Raw genomic sequence first — 21,731 nt, 5'->3', positions numbered from 1 at the left:
AGGAGAATGCAAATAATACAGTTGCATGTGTCTGTAAAAATTGATGTCGTGTTGTGACGTCGTGCTGTGCTCACCTTGTGTTTCAGATGTTTAAAAGTATGTGAAGCTGGTCTGAGCATCTTGCAATGATAAGGAGTTGATAATTGCTGGTTACCCGTGGAGTTCAGTTTGTTGTCTTTCAGAGGTGATCCATTTGGATATTTTTATAAATCTGAGCATAGCTCTTGAGCAAAGCTTGTGCCTGGATTATGTGCAGACATCAGAGCATTCCCAGAGAACTTGGAGTGTCTGCAGGGAGCTACAAACAATACATTCTCTTGGACCAGGCTCTAGTTTTTCTTTATTTTTCTAATGTTGAAGGTGTATGTTTCTGGACTTAATATGAAAATTAAAAATGGTAAAAACATAGGTCTAATTCTAATAAATTGTATTTAAAATTTTAATCTCATTATAAAGTAGATTTAGTTTCTAAATATAGCATTAATTTTAAATATAAAACAATTTCATTTTGTATTGTGCTGTGGAGCACTGCCATGCAGCCTTCTACACTTTGCTTTGAATCATTCTCACTGAAATTAGAACTGTCAGTGAACAGCACCACACGGATTTTGATTTCACTCAAAAAGTTATTTCTAGAGGAATGGCTCTTGACAAATGTATACTGTTTTTATACATGTTGTTAGTGTGATTTTTATATTGTACCTGAGTTTTTTGGCTCATTGCCATCTATTCAGGGAAAAAAACAGCCTTCCAAAAATAGGGTTTACACTATGGGAAGTTAGACAGCAATGTCAGGACCTCTGCTTTACAGAATTTATTACTGTAAGTGATGCAAGAAGATGATACATTAACAAGGCTTACAAGAAGATGGAAGATTTTTGAAATGCCATTTAGTCTATTAACTAGAATTCCCTTGATATTTACTTTTTAAGATTTCTACATATATATAATACATGCATACTTATTTCCGTCCGATTGCCTATCTCAGCAAAGTTTGCATTTATGGCATGAACTACCCTCATTTCAAATGAATAGCTTATAAAGTACAGTTTACTATATAGAGTTGGGAAGTGGAAATCAGAGATCTTGCATTGTAGTATTTTTGGTGACACCGACCTGCTTTTGTGGGGTGAAAGAACTCACCTTAGCTTTCTGTGCCTTGACTGTCTTGTGTATCAAATGGATATTAAACATCTTTCATCACAGGGTGTGATGAGGATTGCTTAAATGAGTACTAATCATAATTTGTGACTTACAATGGGAATTTGCTGATTGGTGCCCTGACACTAAAAAGTTCTGGGAAGTTTCCATCTACACGTGTGCAGTGCCTTTATACATTAGAATTAAAAAACAAACAAAAACAATAATCTTAAGCTCTGGTATAATGATTTCAGTTTTGCCATTTTCAGAATACTGATTTTTTTTCCATTGCTATTATTAAAAAGGGCAGAGAATTGTCCTAGAACTGTAACCATTTAATTTTTGTTGAAGGCATTACAAATGTAGTAAAATCTTCCTCTTATAATGCTCTCGGTACAGACTCTGCTGAGTCTCTGATACTCTGGCCATGCTGAAGTGCACCAAGAGATGATTACAAACAGCTATTATGGTACATGTAGGAATAGGGTTGAATCTTCAGAAATACTTGCTATAACTTACTCCAGTGATTAACTCTTTCTAAATTATGACCCTTAAGTGTCACTACTAGACAGCTGTACAGATGGTTACCCACATCTTGCAATAACCAGTGTGAATTCAGCCAGGTGGCAGGTGGGAAGGTTCTGGACATCTGTGTCATCTCTCTAGTTTGTGCATCTGTCTCTCAGGGCCTGTACAGCTGCAGTGGCTGCTTCCCTACATGCCATAACCGGAAAAAGGTAATTGGAATGCGAGTCCCCAGGCATGGATATCAGTGGCTTGCACCTGATACTGAATTCCTAACTCACTGTGTATATTGCATGTTTTCTGCACATTAACAGACCTTTTCTTTGTACAGTGTATACTTCCAAATTTTCATTATAACTCTTTGCAATACTGCATTTTATTTTAGGATAGAATACGAGTACTGCATATTTATTTTTATTTTTCCTACAGGAAACTATTGTGAATAATAATACAGGAAAAAAAAGTATTGCTATATGAAAAAAAAAAGATCAATTTATCACTAGATCTTTTGATATTCAATTTTAAAATCCATTGAAATTCTGTTGAAGAGATTTGTGATTTGTATAGCTGGGATGGCTGCCAATCATGCTCCCTCATCTATTTTCTTATTCAAATTAATGCTGGTAAGCTTGAAATATCGTAAGTAGCTTTAGCCTCTCTGTAATCTACTTTTAATAGGAGGAGTGAAATACAGTCCATATGGTAACCTGGATGATCTGTCTTGAATTATTTCTGGGATAAAATCAAATACATACCAGAGTTTTGGTTACATATCCAATCTCAAATTATTTTATTAAAAAATAAAATCTCCTTTAAATACTCTTTGTCTAAGGCCATCTGTTGATTTCATAAATCCTATAGATAGCATCAGTTCGTGTGCTGGATAAACCTCTTCTACACTAGCCTACCATGGAGGTTAAAACATCAGAAGTGGCAGTCACAAGATGGGCTTGGAGGGCTTTTTTTCAGGGGGTTGAGTCAGACCCACTTCTGACTTGAGAGTAAAAGAAAACAGTGTCTCAGGGATTTCAGGGGGTTTTGGATCAGGTTTCAGTGTGGTAAATTGACAAATTGTCAGATACTAAGTATGACTAGATGTGGACAAACAGTACAATTCCTTATTACTTTATTTATTTTTTACATAATAGTATCAACCTGTAATAGGATAATAGCCCGTATTTTATACTTTTATTAACTGATGTGCTGCTACTAATTAAGAGAGTAGGTAACTTCACAGAGAGAAAAAAAAGTGCTTTTTATTTCTTTTTTTTTTTTCTTCAGACTATTCATTTAAGTCTCTAGGGGTCTCAGACTGGTGTTTGAAACAATAGTTTCACATTCCTGTCTCTGAACTAGTCGCTTAGAAGAATGCACATTAGAGTAACCATAATTTTGATTCCCCTTTATAATTACTGATCCAGTTCTGTATTACACTGTCAAGAGACTACTGTAGCTGCTTAAAAAGAAACCTGGCTTCAGCAATGAAAAAGCCTTCATTAAAGCTAACAGCAAGCATACAAATCTGAAAATAATTTATCACCAGGGTTGCAAGGGGTGGAGTGGGGTGCTTATAAAACAGGGCGTTCCAATCAAGCTATGTGCAGTCTGCAGTGATATAGAGAAGGACTTCTTTGATTGTCAGAAAGTGCTGTGTGTTATTAGGTTGACTGCACATTTCAATGGTGATATAAAGTGGTGTGAAAACATTGATTCTCAGTATATATAAAACTTAGCCATTTATTTTGTTTTTTGTAGACTACAGGCAGTTGAACGTACAAGAGGAGATTATATTTACTTAAACTGTTTCATTAAAGTTGGTGGGTTTCCCAAAGATATCTCTACCTGTCACTAAGAGCTGTTGATGTGGCTGTTTTCTATTATGGTATAACAGTAACATCACTTTCCTTAGAGTAATATGAGAGACTTGGATAGCATAATGGACTTCCAAGGCCTTTCAAAAACACCATTTTTTTGCTGATTTTGTATTAAATAAGTACCAGCCTGTATTTGTGGGTTAATATATGCATACCATTTGGAATGTACTTAGTGACATTATGTAATTCACAGATGTTTTATTATTCATAGTACTGTGTATTCATAGCTCTCTGTAGTCACTGTTGTGCAAAATCTAATGAGGGAATTCTGTGTGTCCTTTGCTGGCCTTTTAGACTTGTCAAACTCTCATTCAGTCAATTCAAATGACAAACAGGGGGTTATGGTGCCCTTTTCTGATTATTTTGTTATATGACTGATGGAGTGGAAAGGAGTGAAAATATTGATTTCTCTTGATTTGTGTATGTATATTTCCTGCTTTAGAAATACAAGGGAAGACATAAAAAAAAGATGTTATCTCTTCACTGTATTTGAATTGTGCTGTGGGGATAAATCATGGTTAGTAGAAGTATTAGATAAGGATTTTATGCACACTTTTCACAGGCTTAAATGAAATCCCACTCTTATAAACAGAAGTGCAGCAAAACAAAATGAGAAAGCTCCTCTGTTTTTGTTGCTGTTGTTGTTGTTTTAAATCATATTAGAAATGCTTTCTCCAGCTGGTTTACCAATTCACTCTCCTTGATTTCATCATCTGATCAGCACCACACCACTAGCTGATGAAAGTCAGTGTTACTGATTACAGTGGCATTCATCATTTTCTATTAATATAAAAAACACGATCTCTTAGTGCTGTAGTTCTACTGAGGAAATTGTAAATCATGGGAATGAAATGATGTCTGAAAAACCTCACTGGAATCAGAATTTTAATTCAGAATTTTATTACCAATTTTTCCTGATTAAAACCTCTGTTCTTTTTTGTTTTCTTTTCAATCATTCCTTTTCTCTGTGACGATTGCATTCTTCATTTCACACTTCTCATCCAGTTTCTTATCTCCATCCAAGCTTGGCTGAACTTTTTGGACTGTGGAGCTATAAACTTTCTGATGTCTGTTTTACTTTTATCACCATATTTATCATTAATTTCTTGCATGTTATCATTTTAGTTATTGCCGTGAAATATAGTAATTCGCTTGGTAAATAACCGATTCACACTGGAACATTCAGTGCATAGGTTTAGCTTGTGGATTTCTATATATGTATACATAACAGGTTTTTGTTTTGCTGTTTCTGCATGGATAAGTATTCTTCCCTGGGAATGTTTGTGGTGTAAATTTAATCTCCCTCCATTTTTCCTGAAATGTGCTAGCTGAAGGTTTGTACAGGCTTGTCATCTGAGACCACCTGCCTTTGTGGAAAAGAGAGGAGCAGTCCCATGTGCTGTACCCTATCCCTGACTACAACGTCTTGCAGGAAAAAGAAAGCAGTTTGCATTGTTCTACCTTTCTGTATTGTGCTAGTGATATTCTTGCCTTTGCAGAGTCTGGGATCAGTATTAGAAAAGTAAATACATTGAATAATGAATTTGACAGTTTTCTAAATGCGATACTTTTCCACTTCAAGTGTTTGTGAAACTGTGCTTTTGATTTATTTAATATTCAATCATTCACTTTGATGTTCTCTATACCGCTTCAGTAAGTAAACATGTAAAACCCTTTGGAGCTTCATAAACTTCAGTCAAAATGCCCATAGGAGAGTGATGACAAACCCAAGGAACACAGATAGTAATGTAAAATCTGATACGTATGAAAAAGTTGAGATTTCTGCCACATTTAAGAGGAGTGAAAGCATCTGGTGGGAAAGTGATTTTTAATCTCCCACATCCACTGAACTTCATTAATGTGAGATTTGCTCTTGAAAACATCCTTCCTTCTGTGCTGCCACTCTGTCTTCTGGGGCTGTATCAGTGGCTGACAAGCTGTGGTCTTCACACTTGATGAGGATACAATATTCCAAGTTGCTTTCCAGAGCTGTGTTATATTTGGGATGTTTTCAATTAAGACTGATAATGTGAATATTGGGTGGTCCAAAATCCACTTTGAAGTCTCACAGTGATCCGTGGTCAAAATTTTTAAGGAGTTGCTGATCACTCAGTAAGCATAAAGGCAGACTACGTAACAAAAGTTTATTTTGCTCCTACTTGAAAAATTTCATGGAACAGCAAGCCAACAGTGCTTTGCAATATAGTTTACATAAAACCCCCCAGATTATGAAAAAGGCCTCTTCTGGAGCCCTGGTGAGTATCTATTTGTCTGAGCAGAACTCCTGCTGCATGCAGCCAACGTACCTCATTCTAATGATGTGCTCTGCATGTATGCGAGTGTGTGTATGCAAATATAGCACATGGATAAGAGTGTGTCTAAGACCGGCAAAGAACTTTACCTGTTTTTGTCCCAAACTCGGGCATGACCGCGTTGAACAGAGCCCTGCAGAGCCGGACCGGCGGGCCGCCTTTCCCCGCTCCCCCTCTCGGTTTGGGAACACCAGTTGGGGCAATGTGCTGGGGGAAAGCAGTGCGGGGGACCACCGTGAACCTTCCCGAAGCTTCCAGAACAAGAAAGCACACAGTTACCGCCCCGAGGGTGGTCCCGGACCGAGCACACTGCATAAAGGTGAGCTCGGACGGTCGCTGGGGTCGACCTTCCCCGTGCGGACCGAGGCTCTGGGTCGAGACGGCAGCGCTGGATCCAAGGGCAGTGATAACTTCCTCCTATCCCCCAGGGCTTCTCTCCTTTTTTTTTTTTTTTTCTCTCCTTTTAATCGTTTCCTGGGAGTTTAATGCCTATGCTAAAACACCATTATCTATTATCTGCGGCACTTGTTGATAGTCGTTAGGCGCCGCCCAGTTCTGCCGTAAAGCAGCCGGTCAGGGGTTAAGGCCTGTGCCGAACGCCTGCTTCGGCAGGTCTGTTGGTAGAAGGAGCCGATAAATTATTGGAAGTGCCCAGAGGTCACAGGGATAGCCCTATTGCCGGGCGGTGATGAAGGCTTGCCTCCCTCGCAGCCCACCGGGTGTTGCCTCAGGTACTATGAGGCTGTGGAAGGGCGTGCTCCAGAGGGGGCCTTAACGAGGTTGCTCCTTTCTTCCCCAAACACTTGGGGAACTGCAAAACAGACTTGAAAAATCGTTATTGCAACAACTTATGTCCAGCTCAGTTTCCTGTTGTGTGTCTCAAGTTCTCTACATTGATCTTTGATTCATTACTATTTACGCTATGTATTAATCTGAAGAGATGATTGGTATATCCCTTCTTATTGCTCAGTAAGCAGGAGATTAGGGTTTGTCCCCTTCTCCTATTCACGTACTCTTTTATGATGTTCAGAACAGCTCAGTAGCTTTGTGATCAGTTGCTTTTTAATCATATTGAAGTTGCATTTTTATCATATTGAAGTTTAACATAAAAAAGTTAAGGTTTGAACTCCATCCTAAACTATAGGGTAATCTGTGAGATGAGACGTGAGTGCATGGTTCCACATGTGAACAGAGCATCTGTGAGCAGTGGCTGAGTTTGTTACTGATGTCGCAAAACGGCACAAAACCTGTAATGCTGGAGAAGAAATGTTTAAAGGAGCATGTGGTCCTTCTGCAGAGTTAATGTACATGCAAGTGAACTTCCAATATGAACCCTTGCTGCACAATCTTTTTAAAAATAATAAATTATAATCTGTTAAGAACAAGGAAAACTTGAAATCTTTTGACTATGTATGTCAAGTTGATGGCTTTGTATTAAATTCAGGATGCATTTCAGGTAGTAGAGGATGACAGTTTTACATCAGTATTAATGTGTTAACTCTTTAAAAGAAACTTTGTGTGTGCACACATATAGCGATACACACAGAAACACCTCTTTTATTCAGATTTAATAGGGACATATAGGTGGGACACTTGTGAGATCATTGATTTCATTGGTAAGCACTAGAGACCATGATCCAGGCTTTTTGTTGTTCTTTTGATTAGGTTTTGATTCAATAATAACAGTTTTTAATAAATATACCTGAAAGAGACAGTGATAAACTTGCAGAATGTATCGTATTGTTTTCCGTGATGAGTAATGGATAAATGCTTTTAACAATTTTACACCTATATTTGAAGAGTGATAGAAAATAACCAGGATTTATATTAAAGGAATTATGTGTTCTTTGAGGATGATGATACTTTCTAGCTTTTCAGTGAATTCTTTTTCATATCTGGATGGGAAACTAAATGGACATTGTTAAATCTCGCTCAGACAGAATGATAACATCTTTATTTCACCCCGTACAAGGACATCAAGAAAAATTCCAGTCTCGGAGATCACATTAACATACACAGGAGCTAAACAAAAGTTAAGATTGTGTCACAGGTTCCTTGCCAGCATGACAGCAGGTTCCAGATTTAGGTCTGATGAAAATAAATCAAAAGAATGTATATTCTACACAATGTATTAAAAAGTGCTCAGGGCAAACTGTCTCCCACTTGGTTTTAAATAAAATAAATTGTCAAAAGCAGTAGTTTCTCCTAAAGGTATGTTCACCCTCCCCACCCCCAAGTTTCTTTTTCATTCACTGGGCTCCCTTATTGGAGATAGTTTTGGATTTTTCTGTTTCAGATTTTTCTTTTTGTGTATGTAAAAAATGCTCCAAGAGAGTAATACAAAGAAGGTGGGTGAGACAGCTGATACCTTGAAACAAGGCTGCTTACTTTAATATTAGAGGGAAAAATGGAGAAACTACAAATAATGAACAAAATCCAGTGCGTGGTTCTCTAAAAGGAGCACTTTGGTCTCTATGTAAATAGGTTCCAATACTCAGACATGAATCCAAAACAAAATAAAACTTCTCAAAAAGAGAGTGTTGAAGGAAATTAACTGCTTTAAAATAAAAAATGACATCCTTCACATATTCTGCGTATGTTCATGCTGAAGAGAGGAATTTGGAAAGACTATCCTCTGGCAAAAAAACAGTCACAATGAAATGAAGACTTGAAAAGATCTCTTGTGCTTACTTAAAGTTTAGAAAGTGAGTTTTACATTTCACCCTAGAAACTTGATACTGTTTCATTTTTACATAGCATCATTTTTAATGTGTTAAATTACAAATATAAGGTAATAGGTGCCTTGAAGTAAGCACAAAAATACAATTCACTTGACTGCTGTTGATGTTGTACATTGCAGGAGAGCAGTTTGATTGTACTCTTAATGTGCTGTTAAGGTAACAACAATCCTTGAGTAGAATGGCTAGGAGATTGTTATGGTTTGATGTAATGTATTTATTCTGACAAAGAAACAGACGTTTTAAGCAAATTAATTGTTTGGGGGAGATGCTTAGGGAGAAAAAAATATATTTTGTGTATTTATACTTCCTGCTAACAGTCTCCTTCAAAGTACTTTGTGTGTTCTCCTGGCTAGGGCTGGAAATACTCTGTTCTCAGTATGCAAAGGTAGTCAGTCTTTAGTCTCTTCATCTTTTTAATCCTGGTCCCTGATCCATACAGGAGCTTTGTCCTCCAAATGTGAGAAACATTCCTCCTCTCTGAGGAGTTCCACCAGCATTTGGGTCTTTTGACCTCAGAATCTTTGCCTTTTTTGTTTCTTTGAAAAAGCTGGCACACTTTTAGGCCGTTCAGAGAACAACTGCTGTGTATTTTGGGTAGTATGCCAAAGTTATTTTCTTTCCGTTGAGGATTGCAATGAAAAGCCTGCAAAATGTAACCAAATACTTATAACTGTTACTGAATAAGTGTTTGGCTAAAGTAAGAGACATGCAGTTGTAAACACCCATGTTTAAAAATAGTATTAATGCTGTAGTTCCCATATTTATCAGGCAGGTAGAGGAATATGACTTAAAATTTTGTTTAGATTATCTTTTTTCATATCTTCTGAGGATGACTTCCATCCTGGCAAACATACAGAAATCCTTTCCCCTATTATACACAACATGATGTATAAAGCATGAAGAGATGAAGTTTTTTCAGGGTGAACCTAGGGATGCTTAGAGGAAAACAGCAGAAAGGAGCTAAGGAGTGTAAGAAAAGGAAAATTCATGGATACAAACTTGCAAATGTTTCAAACTTAATTCTGTCAACGTTTGTCATATTTGTCTGTGGTTTCCACCTACAAGACAGCGATGTAGTTCTTACAATTGTTATGAATCATTTACCTCTTCAGTTTCAAAAGCATTGATATTTGTAGTTTAGCTTAAAGAAGGAAAAAAAAAAAAGTACTTTAAATGAAATGGTAAATAGGATATGTTCTTAGTTGTTACAATGAGACATTCCCTGCTCATAGCCTACAGGACAGCTCTGGCAACATTATAAATCTTTCTAACCTTTCTATCCCAATTTGGCAGTAGTTGTGAGGATATTTGTTTAGGGCATTTTAAGTATGAGGATAACAAAGATGCTAGGCTATAAAACAAATATGACAACTAGCATTTTTAACCTGTGTGAATTGGGAAAGGATTTGTGCTTTATATCAGAGTTATTTCTTGAACGCCAAAGGCACGGAGTAATGTACCTATGACTTGCTACAGTGCCAGGCTTATTGTATTGTTTCACGACTCCTACATTCTACAAAGCTGCATGAAATGCAGAATATTTTCCATGTTGGCACATACAGACTCTCAAAGCGTTAATTAGGTTTTTGCTCTGGTGTAGTGTTACAGGAGAATCTCAACCTCATCTATCTTCATCTAGAGCAGAAGGGAAAGTTATAGAAATAGCATATAAACCCTTGGCAGTCAGGAATAGGAAGTTCTTATTGCATTTAACAGCAGAGGTACTGGTTGGCCTGAAAGGACACTTCACTTGCCCCTATGCTCACGCTTAATGGCTTAATGCAGGGCATTCTGGAATTTGGAGGCTTTGGAGAGGTAGGAGGCAAAGAAATCTTAGAATATGTACAGCATGAATAAAGTGAAATTAAGAACATGAAGAAAGAAACGACTTCTCCAGTCCTCATCAGGAGACAAACACATAAATAAATGCACTAGTAGGTAAATAAGTAAAGTTTTATAAGGCAAGTATGAAACCAAATGCGAAGGTGTTTTCTAATTCTTTATACAAATAAATTTGCAAAATCAAAGTGCTGTTAGCGTTTAAATAGGCAGTGAAACTGGGCGAGTGCAATCCCACTGTCATGTCGCAGTATCTTCCTCTTTCATGTTTCTGTTTATTTGCTATTCAGGATGCATTTACTTTGGATTTTGAAATAAAATTAAAGAGTAAGAGAGAAATTAGGTGTTATTTGTGGTCAGAATGATAATTGAAGTTTGAAACAGCCTCCCCTGCTGTGATACAGGCACAAGAAAAGGAGCCAAAAAATGGTTCAAAGGGTTTGTAACTCATGTACCAAAGGAAGTAGTGTATTTGTTGATGCTTGTCCTTTGCCCACAGAAACTCTTCTGTATATGTACCTCATAATTAGGGATTCGTGTGCCTGTGGGGAGGGTATGCAGCCAGGGAGCAGCCTTTATGCACAGCATGCTACCCTAGCAACCTGATAGATTTCCAGCAGAAATGTGTGTGGGAGTTAATGCTGATCTTTGCAAAGTTAACCCATTTTTAGAGAGAAGTCTGCACAGCTGTCATAGACTAGTCAGTATGGTATATGGCTTCTGTAATCCATAGGAAAAGAACTTGCGTGGTTTGTATTCATACTTAGTGTGTTTACCTGGCTTTTTCTTCCCTCATCCACGAAACCTCTCTATGGAGAGATGTGACATCAGCTGCATGAGTTCATAGCTTGATTGCACAGTCAGTGACTGTCCTAGGCTTGCCATTTATTTCTGACCTAAATGTGGTAAGAGATTTGAGGGTGTTTTTTTCACAGTTACACCAGATCACCCTTTTGAAAAGTGGATTTCCTATTTACCATTCTAGTGCTTCAGAAGAAGCCTGAGGAACTCTTAAATAATAGTTTCTGTTAATGCATGACATTAAAAACTTCAGATATCCAGGACCAGCTTTACAAGGAACTGAGCTGTCCATGCTGCAGTGGTGGGATGGCCAGCAAGCAGAAACAGACCTCCAAAGCTGAGTGCTGCCAGTCCCAGTCAGAGCCCTAAAACTAACTGGAATATAAGGAAAGGTAACTGAGCACAGAATTGAAAAAGGAATGGATGAGGCAAGGAGATGGATTCGTAGGTCTCACTGAAAAAGGACTCCAATAGCAATAGTTGGCTGGAACCAGAATGGTCAGGCTTTGTGCATTTGCACTTTACTCCATTCAGAGCTAGAAAAGCATCGCTATTACCGAGTGAATAGTATGTGTATGTCTTGTGGCTCTGCTAATCTCATTCAGTATTCTTAAGCCATAGAGTAGAATACCCAAATGTGGGTGCACAGAGGGTGGGAAATTGTTTAATGGTCAAGTGTGAAAGAATAGGACTGTGGAGACTGTTTTCTATGTCTTTCACAGGCTGTAGAGATTATCTGCAGTTTGCATAATTTAATTTTGAACCACCAGAGGAAAAATTCAGGCATGCAATTTCTGCTGTTTTCTTTCCCCAAAGGAAAGCATTGCTGCACCACGTTCTACCCACTTGTCTGATGTCCTCATTGCTCAGCAGAAAAACAAAACAAAATGTGAATTGTACACAGTCTCAGTAACATAAATCAATAAAAATCTTGATTTTGGAGAATTTTTTTCTGTAGTGAAAAGACTTTTCACGAAGATAAAAATGCAAAGCTTTTAGAGTCATATACAGGAGAGAGTTTAAAGCTCTGGTTTTACTTAACTTCAGTAGGTTTATCAGGAATAGAAGTTGAGAGCATCTCTCTGAAAGTTGTGTCTTTCCTGTACTAGCTTGTAAAACCTCAAAATTTTATCAGTTCATTCTAGTTAGGATCCCTGGATTATTTCCTAAGAGAAACTTCCTAAAGCTGTTTGGCCTCTATATTCTGTTATTTTCACGGAGAAGAATTGCAGTTGGTTTGTACATAAACTGTGCTGGTTCGGAGTTCTAACTCCTTTCTCTCTGGTTTCATTCATCTTTTCTTTCTACCTCTAGTAAAAATATTGTTCTCTCCAAGTAATACTAAATTTGGGATGAAAGGAAGTAGGCTACCCTACAGTACAAAAAGGACATTAAACTGTTGGAGAGTGTCCAGAGGAGGGAGACGAAGATGGTGAAGGGCCTAGAAGGGAAGACATATGAGGAGCGGCTGAGGTCACTGGGCCTGTTCAGCCTGGAGAAGAGGAGGCTGAGGGGGGACCTCACTGCAGTCTACAACTTCCTCGTGAGAGGGATTGGAGAGGCAGGTGACCTATTCTCCGTAATCACCAGTGATAGGACCCGTGGAAACGGTGTTAAGCTGAGGCAGGGGAAGTTTAGGCTGGACATCAGGAAGAGGTTCTTCACCGAGAGGGTGGTTGCACACTGGAACAGGCTCCCCAGTGAAGTAGTCACTGCACCAAGCCTGTCTGAATTTAAGAAGCGATTGGACTGTGCACTTAGTCACATGGTCTAAACTTTTGGGCAGACCTGTGCGGTGCCAGGAGTTGGACTTGATGATCCTTATGGGTCACTTCCAACTCAGGATATTCTATGATTCTATGATTCTATACCCTGTGGGAAGTTTTCTGCATCTTTCTGGCATTCCTGGGATGCCTAACTCTTCCCATACAAGAACTGTATAAGTCTCCAGATAACTTGTGTAAAGCAAAAAAAACAAAATAAGAAGGATGAAGAGTTATTGTGATGCAGTGGTCTGGTATGATGCATCTCTGTTTTGTATAGAGAAATCCGAGGTATATTTTTTCTGTTGCTTCACTGGGGAAAGGGGTAGTTCAAAGCCACTTTTAAGCAGAGAATACAGTAAACAGCACAGTATACTCTCAGTTGTTTAATTGCATATTAACTATCTGAAAATGATAGTTAAATGCCTGTTAAACATCATTTTCTTTACCTGGTTGGAGGTGGAAGATTGGTTTAAACTATTGTAATTCCCTTTATAGATAATAAATCTTTCTGTGTTAACTGTTTTTTTATCAGTCTTTCGACCTCCTTCGAAGTTTTTATATTGTTACCTTTCAGTACTACCACATATTGGATCCCCTTCCACATAAAGTCAATGGGATTTCAGTGAAATCCCAACTAGAACTGCAGGACCATTAATCTGTGATACCAAGAAGGAAGGTTTAGCAAGGTTTTCTACGGATATCTGCATTGGTCTACTGGGTCCACTGTAGAGTATTATTGGTAGATAAGACTAACAATGGGGCTGCACACCTGTTGCTTTTTCTTATTTTTTAGTAATGGAAAAATATGGAACTAGAATATTCAGTTTTTATTTTGCACTTCAGATACTTAAAACTAACATTCAAAGTGGTATTTTTGCCTTGTAAGTATGAAACTTCTATGAATATTGTCTAAATGAAATTTAGACTAGTGAAAGGAGGCCTTTAATGTAGTATTCATCAGTAAGTAATTGCTTGTACAAAACATTTAACTAATAAGAACATAATCATTGGTATTTAGACTGGTTCTGGCCCCTTGAAAACAACTCATTAAAGTAAGAAAGTATTCATCTCACACCTGGGTGAGTTCATCAGGCACCTGAATGTGAAAGATACAAATAATCCTTTTCCTCTTCACCATGACATGCATAACTGTGGAAGTTAATTCTTTTGTTTTCAAAATTAAGACATATTTCAATGATAAAAAGTTCATTCTGTATGTTTCTGAACTGGATGCCTTCGCATTTGTTTGTGTTGAGCTTTAAGACTTGTACTCTCACAGTAATGAACGTGATTTTTCTCTTCTTAGTAAATCTCTCACAGATCAATGCCTGATGGAATTTAATATGTACATCCTTTTCTAGTAACCTGCTTTAGATTTTTGCACTGTGTCAGTCTCTTTCCAATAAAGATACCAAAAAAAAAGTTGTTCCTGTTTAGCAAGAAGGTTTAAGAGCCCTGCATCCTTTATCAACATTTGTGCTTGTATGATACCGGGATATCAGTGTTCACACTGACCCTGAACTTAAATTTTCTTCACATATTTCTTCTGTCACCATAGCCACATTTTATCCAGAGCTGTTGCTCCATCTCTCTCTCAGTCCCATAGTACTGTCTTAAGAAACTGATTTGAGTCCAGCCTTTGAATGTTGCTTCCTGCTTTTCACAAACAGTAGTAATTACTACTAAGGTTCAGTAATTACCGCTGTGGGGAGTGGCAGCCCAATGCTAGTACTTTTCCACTGACTCCCATTCAAATTCCAGGCATTTAAAAGGCTTTTCAAACACTCATCTATCTTCATTTGCTTTGCTTCTCATCCAGTTCCTCTAACACCTGCCCCATCCTTCCTACAGTGTCATGCCTGCTGGTGTGAAAATATGTTCTTTTACGTACTTGTGTGAAAAAGCCTACTTGCATTTCTCCTTCTGATCAAGCCTTAATTGCCTTTCCAAGGTTAATTCGAAAGTCATATTTTTATAATTTTAATCATTTTTTCAATAATCTTTATATACATGTGCTTTCTGTAATGCTGTTACAGAAGTATGTTACACTGCATACTTAAGTCTGTGTTGCTCTTGTAATACATGTCAAATTGGATTGCTATTATTTTGACTCCATTTCTGTATTCTGGGATTGTTGGTCTTACTAAAGTGTATATCAGGTACTTAGAGTGATTGCTGTGGTTCTGTTCTGCGTGGAAATTGAGGAAGTTTGCATGATACAGCAAATACTGTCTTCTGGCAGGAGTGCCTCCACTGTGACAGCACTGCTATGTGCTTTTACCTTGGCTCATGTCTTTTCAAACTTACCTTCCAAAAGTCAATACTGCAGCAGGAGAAGAGCTAAAGGCATGGAGCTTGAGAGCACTTTAGGGCACTAAATAAATCTCTGGAGCACTTCAACCAAGGGTGCTGATACAGCCTACCAAGAATATGGGATTACCAAATTACAGTATATGTTCTCACAGTACTTCTATGAAAGCAAGTCAATGGGGAAGAGTTTGAGAGGACTATTTCAGAGAGTTAAAGTGGCTGAGCTGAAGCACGAATGGAGTGTTTTTTTTCCCTGGGTATGGGGAAGATCTTCACTTGGCTTTGATTATTGACATTTCTAAAGGGCCAAAAGCAAGAACATGATCACACATAGGGATTTAGAATAAAGTCTTACTTTACCCATAGCAAGATTATGTGGAAAGAAGAGCAAGAGTAAGAGCACTTCAGATGAATCCAATTTGTAATTTCAGTTGTATTTGCCTAGTAGTATTTTAGCCATGCATATATGACTATTATGAAAGAATCACAAATAACCTTTAGGAAGTTTCTTGACAGGCATTTGCAGCAAACGTTTCAGGTTCCTTGTAGGACTTGTTTCAGCTGGAGTGTTTTCATCACTGTTACAAAGATTTCTCAGAGTTTTGATGTCCTTCTCTTTGCTCATACTTACGTTAAACTGATGTACATCTCCGGAGACGGAGAGCTGGATATCCCTGTCTAAGACACCTGAAGTTTTCCATGCAATCTGCATTACAAAACAACATACTGTGCATTGCAGAGAACCCTGTTGTGCATCTTTCAGCTGGTGACTATATTGCCTGTTATTAGGAAGGTTGACAGTTGTTGCTTCAACTCAAGATTTTTTTTTTGCTACAGAATAATGACACTACATGGTACTTCAGATATGTGGCTCCCTTACAACTCAGGTAATCCTTTCTGTGAGAGGTTACATAAATATGGTTGGCTTAGGCTGCTTTTCTAGAAGCTTAAGAATTCATACTGTTACTTTGAAAGTTCAAAAAGGTTGTAGTAATTTAACATTCTGAGTAATTTTTCCAATTGCATTCCAAAGCTTGTTAATGTCTGAGCAATTGTTAAGCATGTAGATCTTACTATCCGGTGTGCTTTGTGTCGCCTACACCATCAATGTCCAAGTCACTGCTTTTCAACGTGTTACAGGATTTTCAGAATTTGAAGAAATTGATTGAAGCAGTGTTTAGTTCATATGACAAACTCTTCTTATGATATTCTTAAGCACTAATACAAAGGCATAAGTAAAATTTATTTAATATTATTTACTGAAGCGTTATTATGCTATTAAATAATAAGATTTTATAAAGTTGTATATAATGCTTTGAACTATCATAAGGCTTTTATATATCTTTAAGTTTTTAAGTATTACACGGTTTAGTAAGTATATGCATCTCATTGCTCACTAATGCTTCTGCTACCATCAAGATAGAAGGCATAATCTTACCTTAAGAGTCCATAAAGATGGAGCAGCTGTCTTTGGATAAAGCAATCTTTGCTGAGTTTAAGCAGCTATTTAGGTCTGTGCAGAGAAGAACATGCTGGTAAGATGAATTGTGTCCAGGAAAACAGAATTGCAATTTGTCTTCTGCTATGTCATTATTTCCACTACACTCTACTACTCTTGGATCTGAGACATTCGCTGCCCTACCCCTCAGTAAGCGATGGCAAGCAAAATTAAAAAAATTTCTCATCTTTTTGGAAAAGTTGCACTACCTAATTGAGAGCTGGAATAATCCAAGCAAAAAGCTTAATTACTGTTTACGAAAGAAAAATAAGCTTTTTCCTTTCAATTAGAACAACAAAATTTAGTTGTATAGGTGGACATTTCCCATTTGGTCTGTTTGGCACGCTTGGTCTGTTATAAAAACCTTCACAAATTTTCAGTTGAGTTGACTTTAATAGTATGAGAGCCAATTGCCTCTTTCTTCAGGAGAATGGTGGTAAAACTTTTCCTGCTTTCTTAGATATTCTTTCTAGGTATTTCATTATGTTTAAATCTGTGTATAATTTCATTGTCTTCCATATGACTGCTTACTTGCTGAGTTTAGTACATACATAAGTGGTAGGTCCCTATTACTTGCTTTTATAATTATAAACTCATGGATTTGCAAAAAAGATGAGTTACCTGTTTTTTAAATTCATAAATCATTTTCATCTTAAATTCTCTAAGTGCTGTAAATTTAAACATACTTTTAGAAAATGAAAAACAAGGTTAATAAAGTTTAATAAATAATAATGTGAGATTAATAAAAGCAAGTGAGACAGTGAAAATGAATTTTGATAATGTAAAAACAAAAAAACTGCTTTATATTGATGAGCACTTCCTGCATTGTAACTTTGCATTGTAAGCATTAAGTAAATGCTAGATGAGGAATTATTTGTTTGTTTATTTTCTGAGGATGGCATATTAAAATGTGAGCTCATTTAAAATTCTGCTTAGTCTAAAGAAATTGATTTTTTTTTTTTAAAGCAAATGACAGATGGAAAATCTTGCCGTGTCTGTCTGAGGTGAAGAATAGAACCTGCATACTCACCTGTTACAGTAACTATGTACATTTCAATCCTACTTTGAGATGTTTAGTCTTGTAGTAATAGATATGCAAATCTTAAAAAGGAAAAAATGCCATAAACTATGATGCTTAATGAGGTAGTAAGGCATATCTTGTTTTCAAAGAAATCATGATTCAATGAAATGTCTCACAGGATTCAACAAAGTGCAAATTAATTCTTTATGAGAACTTGCTTTGAGTCTACATTAACTTTTCTGCTTTCTTCTTCCTCTGTAATACGAGAAAAAAAAATCATCGTACCACACCAGTTCCTGCTTCCTGCTCATTAAATGTCTTTTTAATTCATTTTATTGTTTACTTTTAATTCCTGAAATGCAGTTGAAGTTTCATCTAGTCTGTCCCTTCTCTGTCAGCAATGATACTCCTTTCCTCCTGTGCTTTGCTCATCCAAGATTTTCTCTTACATTATTGGACTTCTGTCTGAAACCAGGGCCTTTGCAGTTGGTTGGTTTATCATAATAAAAATTGCTTTTTGTATTTTTTGACTGTGAAAGCAAGGCATGTACTTCCAATATAGAGAAGTTTTAAAAAGGAACACCTGTACACAGCCGGAGAGAGGTTTAAAGAGGGGATGCTATTTCAGGGTTTATCTGCTACAGACACATGGAGTATAAATTATAACAGGACAACTTGTTATTTTACATACTCAAACACATATTTAGAACACATTTTAAAGACCTCTGTTTTAATCTGTTATTTCCCTACTCGAGTTAATTCTTACATCCAGTGTAAAATTCACTGAGCTCACTTGGATTACTTTTCTGTTTCAGTAGTATTCAGTCATAGACCAGGACATAGAGCTGTCATTAAAACATGACATGGATTAGAGAAGTAAAAGATCTAAAATACCACGTTGCACAAATCTTTCAAGACAAAGTGTGCTACTTTACTAGCAGTTTTTTTATTTTGCATCTCTCTTGTGGTAACCTCACAACAGACATTATAAACAGTCTATAATATCTATAAATGCATCTCCTGAAGAAAATGCTAAACAGATACTTAGTAATTTTATTATTTTTGGGTGTAGACTTCCATATAGTTCAATCTAGATTGTTTTTGGTGGTTATGGAAAGTTCTTACAGGGTATGGTTTGGTTTATCATAAGTATATACATGTATAAAACAAGGCCATGTATTCAAATTCTGTATAGCCAAATCCTACAGTCTCGTTTTGACTGAACAAACTGCGGCCTTAAGTCTTGCATATAAAGAACTTCCAATGGGTCAGCACAGTTTCTGGCAGCAGTATTTACCCATTAGATCTGTATTTTGCCATAATGATTACTGATTTCCATGGAGTGATACATCAAGTACATTGTCAGGATATTAATTCAGTGGTATATATTTGGAATTGTCTTGGCCTGGTGATAATGTGCAGACGGAGAGAGCAAGGAATTAAATGCGGTGTTTGATGGTTATGTGAGAGTTTCACATAGTTATTATGAAATTTAAATAGGCGAAGTAAAAATAGATTTCTGTGCCTTTTTTAACAAGGACAAATTGAATGATTCATCTGCAAATTGCATGTCCCCAAAGTAAGTGAATAAGGAAGTTACGTTCTGTGAATAAGGAGGTTCAATGTGGGTTACAAAGTTGTTTTGTAAAAGACTAATTGCCAAAATTTAAGAAAATTTTCCCTGATAAGTTGCATAATGACAAAACTCAGATTTGCATTTTGTGAAATAATTCTTGTACTGAATTAAAAAAAAAAATCTCAAAATAATTTTCTTTACTGATAATTATGGAAATATTCTTTACTAACAGTCTTCATTTCAGCCTCACACCTCACTGTCCAATATATCAGAGTATTCCTGGTTAGCTTTGGTCACTGGAGAATTCTTCACTTGTATATTCCTTGCAAGATACTAGCACCTACACTGAGTCGTGCAGCTAGATATACTCTCCTTAGAGCTGTAGAGCAATGTGCAAGAGTTCTTGATGCTGATGCAGCGTTCCGCTATTCAGTTTTAAAGTTGATTACACCCTAGTCAGCAATTCTGTGATTTTGCTTGATTCCTCCTTCAGTCATCACAGTTAAAGGAAAAATCTTCATAGGCAACACAATGACAAGGATATACAGAGACATGCACACAGAAGTGGGGAGCTATGCATGACTCTATCCACCCTGTTCTTTTATTAATTCTCAAGGTCACTTGGCTGAAGATTGAGGTATTATGCCTTAAATGACACATCTTCATTTGGTTTTCATAAATCAGAGACCAACATTTTCTTTCAAACCCCAAATCCATCTTTGATGTTTATTCATTTAGCCCTATAATTGCTTCTTTTCTGCAACTCCCTACAAAACACGATAACTGGTAAGTTTTGAGTGAATACAGTCATTTCTTATTTTGAAGGCTATCATGACTATATTAATGAAGGCAATCAGGGGCTTTAAGCTATTTTGATTTAAGTTTGAATGAACCATCATGAATACAGTGAAAAGAGCACAACATGAATATGATCAAATTGTGTTTATCATAACTAGTTAGTATCTTTTCTGCTAGCAGTTCCAACGACTGGAACATAAGTATTCTGATACATTGCTTTTATTATATATTGTGGCAGGGTGGGCAGCTCTTTTTGACTAATTCAGTTAAGAACTATCTACTTTAAAACCCTCTTCATAATGGTGAGAGAACATGCATAGTTCCATCATGACATTTGTTCTTGTGGCCTTTGCTCTGAAGTGCTGTTCTTTCATGTACATACTGAGGTAAGCAGCTGTTTGACACTCTCCAGCACTTGTGATTGAAACATTATTTTACAGGAAAGCAGGAGAGATTATCTTTCCATGAAATGAAAAGTGAAGTTTGTACATTTTAACTGTCTTGAGGGACTATTTCCAGTTCTATCTCATCTGTCTGACTGTAGTAACCGTTTAATGTTTTAACAACACAATACAATATGACAACCATAAAATCTTAACAACAGGCTTTATTGTTCTCAGCCTTCTATAGCTGCAAAGTTGAAAAATGAAGATAAGGTTGTGGAGGCCTCTGCCATGCTTCAAGTTTTCATGGAGGCTGGATGTTGAATAATTTTTTACTCAGACCTTATATCAGTTAAGCTATTATATGGTATTTTTCCCAATGGAATTATATTGAAACTAGCATTAATATGCATACAGTTATATCAGCTTGGAATAGCTTCAGTGACTCACATTGAAGGGTATTGTCCCTTCCCTTACAGTTGTAGCAGCCAGTTTCCAATAATAGTGTATCTACATAAAGGCTTAGCTAAACATGGCTTCAAGTATACAGTTGTTATTAAAAGGATCAAGCTTTGTGTGTAAGGAAAACCAGATTCTTTCAGGAAAGAGAATCTCTATCTATAAGAGCGTCACAGCACTTCTCTGCCAGAAGCGTTCGCTCCATGAAGATGCGTGTCAGAAAGGGCTAAGCAGATTCTGCCTCCTCAGAGCAGTTCTGCTCCAGCACACTAGACACCTTCTTGGGTTCAGACAGTCCCCACCAGTAGCCAGATTTAAAGGCCAAATAAAAACAGAGCCCTGGAATGTATTTCCTCAGATACTAGCTTGAAATGATAGGGAATTCAGCTTAATTCAGTTAATTGACAGATGAATAATGTCATAGTTCTTATTTTAATTAAAAGATTTTAAGTTTTTTTTGTAAATCTATTAAGAAAATAACAATTTCTGTTGTGAACATGCACGGATTATTATATTATATATTTAAAAATTTTCTCACTGGCCCTAACCAATCTAGATTGCTTTACAGCCTATCTCCTAAATAAGCCTCAGGCCTGCACAGCATAGCTGCACGAGTGTGTTAGTAGAACGGGCATGTTTTTGTATTTGCCTGATGAAGTATATATGTGCACAGAAATTCAGTATAACA

General features: G+C 36.9%; 1 protein-coding gene and 1 long non-coding RNA gene across 9 annotated transcripts in view; one reads left to right on the top strand and one right to left on the bottom strand.

Annotated features, from left to right (window-relative positions):
- LOC310898362 overlaps window positions 1–6,170 on the bottom strand; it is a 61,474-nt gene extending 55,304 nt beyond the window's left edge. For all 7 annotated transcript variants that reach the window (XR_014583229.1, XR_014583230.1, XR_014583231.1 and 4 more), the window contains exon 1: window positions 5,941–6,170. This is a non-coding gene — a long non-coding RNA (uncharacterized lncRNA). The remainder of the gene's footprint in view (window positions 1–5,940) is intronic.
- The window catches only part of PCDH7 (protocadherin 7), a 280,035-nt gene that overhangs the window by 59,479 nt on the left and 198,825 nt on the right, over window positions 1–21,731 (top strand). The gene's annotated exons all lie outside the window — the stretch shown is intronic.

This window comes from Anser anser (genome assembly GCF_964211835.1).
Source record: "Anser anser genome assembly, chromosome: 4".
NCBI lineage: Eukaryota > Metazoa > Chordata > Aves > Anseriformes > Anatidae > Anser > Anser anser.
Note: the sequence above shows the minus strand (reverse complement) of the source record. Positions and strands in the feature narration are given on the sequence as shown.